The sequence below is a fragment of the Schistocerca gregaria genome, chromosome 3 (assembly GCF_023897955.1).
Source record: "Schistocerca gregaria isolate iqSchGreg1 chromosome 3, iqSchGreg1.2, whole genome shotgun sequence".
Taxonomy (NCBI): Eukaryota; Metazoa; Arthropoda; class Insecta; order Orthoptera; family Acrididae; genus Schistocerca; species Schistocerca gregaria.
In genome coordinates, this window is record NC_064922.1 from 617,426,084 (window position 1) to 617,432,932 (window position 6,849).

The following is a 6,849-nucleotide window of genomic DNA, read 5'->3' on the forward strand; positions in this document are numbered from 1 at the left end:
CAGATGTTAAAAGACAGAGCAGTTTTGGTTCTGGTACGAGTTGTTGGAAGGAAGGTTTCGCTCAGTGAGTGAACGAGTGAGAACCGCCATTTTTTAGCGAGTAATTGCAGACCACCATTGTGTGTGTTTTCTATGTGCATCGAACAGAAATATAGTAGTGTTTTATTAACAGAATATTTGTGAGAGTTATTATTATTTCAAGTAGTAATGCAATAAGAAGAACGGAAGCCCACCTGTGTACTTCGGAAAATTTACGAAGATCGGAATATAACAACACGGCCACAGTTAAGGAGACGGCGATCGGACGTAATATTAATAATTGGTACGCATAAAATACTATGAAGACGATTTATTTATATAAATATAAACTAAAATGATTCCTTTCCCATAACAGGCAATGCCTAGCTTATTGTGCTTGTCCTTCATGCCAAAGAATTAATCTCTTTAATTCATCCATTTTTAAAAAAAGCCACACATTCCAACATTTTATTATCATTCATTCCCTATCCTATTATATTATCATTTTATTATATTATACCTGCTTGGTCAAACAAAAGAGGGCCATCACAATGCAATCTTTATCATTATTTTGTTTCCTGAATTTTACGTATTCTTCTCTTTTCTTATTTATGTAAAGACTCTTAGCTACATGACACTTCTCATTATATTAATTCACATTTGCTCTAGTTCTTCACTGAAATAATTTTATTCATATGTTATGCTCCTTAATTCTTATACATACTTCATCAAACCAATCTGCCTTCCTTGGAGCCCGTACAGGTCCCAAAACCTCCCCAGCTGCCTTGAGGATTGCAGTCTTACATTGTTTCCACATTATTTCTATCTGTTCATTTGATGTGTTGGTATTGTTCTTAATCCCCTCTTCTATTTTCACTTGACATGCTCTCCGTATTTCTTCTAACTTTAGTTTCTTCATGTCAAAATTTTTCAGTTTGTGTCCTTTTTGTCTCCTATTAAGATCTTAATAACGCTAGAAAAGAAAAAAATGGAAGAAATTGAACAGCTAGGGGAAGAGAAGCAATTACATGAAATGTACCAAAAGATTAAAGAAGGAAAGGCTGGGTTTCAAGCCAGAACAAATATATGTAGAAATAAAGAAGAGGATTTGATAGGGAAGAGTATAAAAATACTCAACAGGTGGGCGCAATACTTCCAAGAGTTACTGAACCCAGAAGTAGAAGGATTAGAAAAAGAAGAATTGGTGGAAATAACTTATGTACCAGAGGTCTTAACACCAGAACCCACACTGGAGGAAACAAGCCATTAAGAACTTAAAAAAGAATAGGGTACCTGCAGAAGATCAGATCCAGGTGGAAATTCTCAAATATGGTGGGGCAGCATTGTAGAAAGCAATACATAAAGCAATACTGAACATCTGTCAAGAAGAGAGCATGCCAATGGAGTGGATAACGGCTATTATGTGCCCCATACATAAAAAGGAGATAAATTAAACTGCCAGAATTACTGAGGAATAGCCCTGCTAAATACTACATATAAAGTGTACTCCAAGATCCTAACTAGGAAGCCTTCTCCCTATGTGGAAGAGAGAATTGGTGACTATCAGAGTGGCTTTAGAAGAAATAGGTCAACAACTAATCAAATATTCAGATTATGCATACTTCTTGAAAAATGTTATGAACATCAAATAACCATACATCAGTTTTATATTGATTTTAAACAAGCCTACGATAGCATCTCAAGAGTGACATTGCAGAATGTGATGGAAGAGGCAGGAATACCTATGAAGCTTGTTAAACTTACTGTGATGACCCTCAGTGAGACCAACTGTAAAGTAAAAATACAGGGTGAAATCTGCAGAGACGTGGAAGTGAAGAAGGGACTGAGACAGGGTGACAAAATCTCCTCATTGTTATTCAGCCTCCACCTAGAAAAAGTCAGATAGAGATAAACAGAGGAGGAACCATTTTCAATTGTTCACTGCAGTACCTGGCCTACACAGTTGATGTGGCATTATTCGTATTACTCAATGTGCTGGCTGATGCCTATCAACAACTGGAGAGAGGTGCAAGGGCGCTCGACCTGACAGTCAATGATGAAAAGACCAAATATATTGCAATGACCAACCAGCAAAATCTACCAAATCTCAGAATAGCCGACAAGTTTGAAAGGGTGAGAGACTTCAAATACCTCAGATCGACTATCACAGAGACAAATGACATCAGCAGCGAGGTGAAAGCTAGAACAGCAGCAGGCAACAGATGCTACTTGCTTAGGAGCTCACTTCTACCCAGAAAATATAAAATCCTCATTTACAAAACAATTATAAGACCAGTTGCTATGTATGGTGCCAGGACATGGATCATGACTGCAAATGAAGGAAGGATCCTTAGCATTTGGGAGAGAAAGGTTCTGCATAAAATATATGGCCCAATATACAATCAAGAAGATTGGTGCATCCATACGAATGCAGAATTAGAACAATTTTTTGAAGAACATGACACTGTCACTACCATTAAAATAGGAGGACTGTGATGGGCAGGACACATGGTTAAAATGGAGGGAGACAGAACATGTAAGAAGATTTTTGATTGCAAGGCTGGAGGCAGGCGATGGAAGGGGTGTCCCAGACAGAAACAGGTGGACGGAATTGAAGAAGACATGAAAAAGCTGTGCATCAGAGGATGGAGATGGAAAGCCGTGGACCAGATAGAATGGCAGGATATTGTGATGCAGGCCAAGGCCCTCCAAAGGCTGTAGTAGTAGTAGTAGTAGTAGTAGTAGTAGTAGTAGTAGTAGTAGAAGAAGCAGTCTACATCTGTTCTGATTTTGGAATGATTCATACCAGTTCTTCTGGGTAATCTAATTTTCACAAGCAGTAGTGTAATATTTATATTAGGAGTGCTATCAGACCAAGTGAAGTTACATTCATTTGGTCAAAAACTTTTTGTATGTTGCATTGTGAAAAACTTCATATTTGCACTTACTCTTTGGAAAAAATTTAATTTCTTTTCCCTCTCCATAAAATAAACACTGGGTGCCAAAGCAAAGCAATAAATGGAAGCAGATGTAACGTCTAAAAAGTTCAATATAGTTCTTGAGGATGGTGTTGTAGCTCCAAGATACACCAGATGGAACTAAAATGATGCAACTAAAGGTGACATATTTTCTGGAAGAATGGTTCCTCTCGAAAGGACATGGCCAATTAACTTCCCCTGCATCACTTTATCTAAACTGTTCTCTGTCTCACATGTTAATAATTGCCATTTTGCTCTACATCATTATGTCTCTTTTGATATGCATCCAGTGCCATTTTCCTGTACAGCCCTTTAAGATTTAACTTTCTTCTTCCCATTGGTAAATCCTGTCAGTAAGTATACTTTTTGTATACTTCCATGCATTTCAAGTGCCACAGTGTACAATTTTTATGAACAGATTGTTTGTGTACAAATAAGAAAACCCCAAAGACCAAATTAACAAAAAGAACAGATGACAAAAAAAAGAAAAAAAAAAGCAGCAATCAACAAATATTGATTCTTAAGAGTCTATATGTTTATATGATTAAATTTATGTATACTTACACATCAGTTGTATAGATGGGAACATTTTCCCAGTTTTTCAATGTAGCACCCCTATGAGGTGTGTATTTGTTGTAAATGTAAACAATATCAAAAGGATCTTTGTTTGGAGCATGTCACACTTTCATTTCTATCTTCCTGTAAATTAAGTTGTCAGCTTGAGTGTCAGTCAGGTCAGAATTCTTAATCATGGCTTTCAATTCCCTTTTTAAGTGATCTGACACTAACTGTTGAACTTTATTTTCATCTGGGATTTTAAATTCTCAATGATTTTGGTAACCTATATAGACAATAAAACATTCTGAAACAAGTTTTTGCATACACCACTACTAACCGCAGTTTAAACATTTCCAAGTACAAGACATTGCTTGAAATACACACTATAACTTCAAGAAAATCTTGAATAATTAATAAAGTGTGAGGAGACAATATAATTCTCAGCTCAAAGAGATGACACAGAGTGATGAAAAGTTGGTGATATTAAGAAGACAGGGTGCTTAAAATTTCATACATTTTGTTTTGCTTCTTTGCAGCTCAAAATCATTCTCTTAACACTATTTTATTCTTTTTGTCTAACAAAATTAACTTTTCATATCAATGTACCCATAATTTAAGCTTTTATTGCACTGTGTCATATGGCTTTCCAAAGCACATAATCAAAATACTCATATAATACTGCAAGCAGTCTGTTTGAAGGTCTCCACCAATTGCTGATCTTATATAGTTGCAGTACCATTATTCTTGCAGAAAGTTCTTGGTTAAATTGTTCTAAAAAGTTTAGAACAGTGAGCTTAGCTCTTGCATTGCATTACCCTTTAGAAATTCTTGAGAGCAGCTGAATCATGCCATGACAGGCCAATTATGGGGCCTATAAGAAAAAAATTCCTGTTGGAACAATGTAAACCTCACTTGCACAACAAAATAAGTAGAAGCTGCTGTGTGTTAACTGGCCTGTATTACAGAGAATAGGTATTATCTCTCATATTTTCTGTGGGTTTCCTCCATTGGAAAATTGGTTTTGAAGAAGAAAAAAAGTTAATTAGAAGACGGAAAGATGTTCACAAGTGAAATCCAGGATAAAATATGCTACTGATGGTACTTATCACTTTTATGGGGAGTAAATCTAGATTACGCGGCAAGAATATATGTTCAGTAAGCTACAAAAGAGGCAACTGTGTCGATGTTACTTCAGCCATACCTGTTATGCAATTTAGAAGTTGAAACAAGAGCCTGTCATATAGACTCCTTAGGTAATACTTGGATCATTCCCAGAAACTGAAAGAAGAGGCTGAGAAAGCAAGTGTTGCTCGTGGCATTTCAACAAAGTTCATAATCTGGAGCTTAATCCATAGAACTGATTGTAGGCTCTTGATTCTGAGCTGAGTGCAAGTTGTCAGCCAGAGTCACTGGTAGTTTTGTGACAAACTACACTGAAACTTCCTAGATTTGTGCTATAAGGTTCAGAACTGTAGGTAGCCCTTAATGGGCCATGTGTGCACTAAACATCAGAGACTGCTTGACAGGCAGCTTGCTGCACGCATCTTGTGAAATATACGATAGGCCGGGAAAACTTTAAGAATCACATCAAATACCTCTTCGGGGAGCAGATGGCATCTAACATCCAGAAGTTGGATAAGTTATGAAACAAACGTGTGAGATTGTTGAGTGCTTTAGGTTTCTTACTGAAATGCCGGGATAATGGCCTTATTCCGAAGTTTGCCAGAGTGACACATTTTATCAAGACTGCCGCTGCAAAGTTCATCACATGTAAAGCAAGTTAAGGCCTTGTGAAGGAGAGGATACGTTTCACCCGCCGGGAACTGGACATGGTTTCGAAAGAGCTGTTTTATTTGCATATGAAGATTGCATCTAATCTTCCTTCCCTCTCATGGGAATGGGTCGATGGTGTAACATGGGCCAAATCAGACCGGGTCCGTCAGGAGTATTCTTTAAGACAATCATCGTAGTTCGACCAACTCTCAGCAACGTCACGACAAGAAGATGTTTTTTGTCGCTTTGTGGTAAATTTCACGGATAAGGATTTAGACAACGTGACACTGTCTGTACTTGGGAAAGGTCTGAACTTCACACTGACACCTTACCTTTAACAGATTTTATTAGTGCTGTTGAAGAAGCTGTCAGGCCTCTACACGGTGAAGCAGCAGAAGAAATCAGGCGGGAAACATGTCGCGCCCTTACGAGAACTTGGCCTCAGAAGAGCAACATTTCTTCAATGGAAAGGGCTGCGCTGCACAAGTTACGGTAAGATCCTCAGACGGTGATCCTTCTGGCGGATAAGGGGAATGCCACTGTGCTGTTGCCACGTGATATATATGATCAGAAGATATATAGTTTGCTGAGTGAGACAACGTACAGGAAGCTTGATAAAGACCCTGCTCGGAGAGTAGAAAGGAAAATGTCAGAGTTGCTAAACTCCTCTTCTCTGCTGCAAGAAGTTGTGAAAAGATTGAGACCTCACAGTTCTGTTCCACTGAGGTTATATGGTCTTCCAAAGATCCATAAGGATAATGTGCCCTCACGCCCCATAGTGATCAATGTCGGTCCTCCGACATATGATTTATCTAGTCATCTGGCTTTGCTACTGAGACCTTTTGTTGGCAAATTTACGCACCATATTCGCAACTCTGCTGACTTTATCAACAGACTGAGAACACTACAGCTGAAGGATTCAGACTTGTTAGTAAGTCTCGATGTCGTTTCACTCTTCACGAGGGTCCCTCTTTTGGATTCATTGTCACTTATCGGCAATTAGTTTACGGCCGATATAACGGAGCTGTTTCACCATGCCCTTTCCTCTACTCACTTTCTACTTAATAATGAATATTTTGAGCAACTTTGTGGGGCGGCGAAGAAGTCGTCGAATGAGTTGTTTGAATGTTCATTTCACGTAACAGACTATTGCCGATGCAACATATGTGGGACGGCGAAGAAGTCGTTGTTTAATGTTGAATGAAAGTTGAACATTGCCACCTTAAATCACGCGAGCCTGGCAACTAATTTGGTGGCCAGTCAGAAAGCGAAGGGAAACTTACTGACCTTAGTTCCCAGTCTGCACGGCCACATTCCTGTACAGCCCAGCTAAACGAAAAATATCCATAGTTCTTCACGGGATTAGGGCTGCTTCAATAAAATTTAAAGTTCCAAACAAGATTTTATTATCTTAAAGGCTCACACAAATTACTCGAAACTTCTGAAAATGCTAAAGACATTAAATATTGTTAATTCAGCCAATCATTTAATAGTTCAGAGGCGACTTCTACAGCAAGTTCCT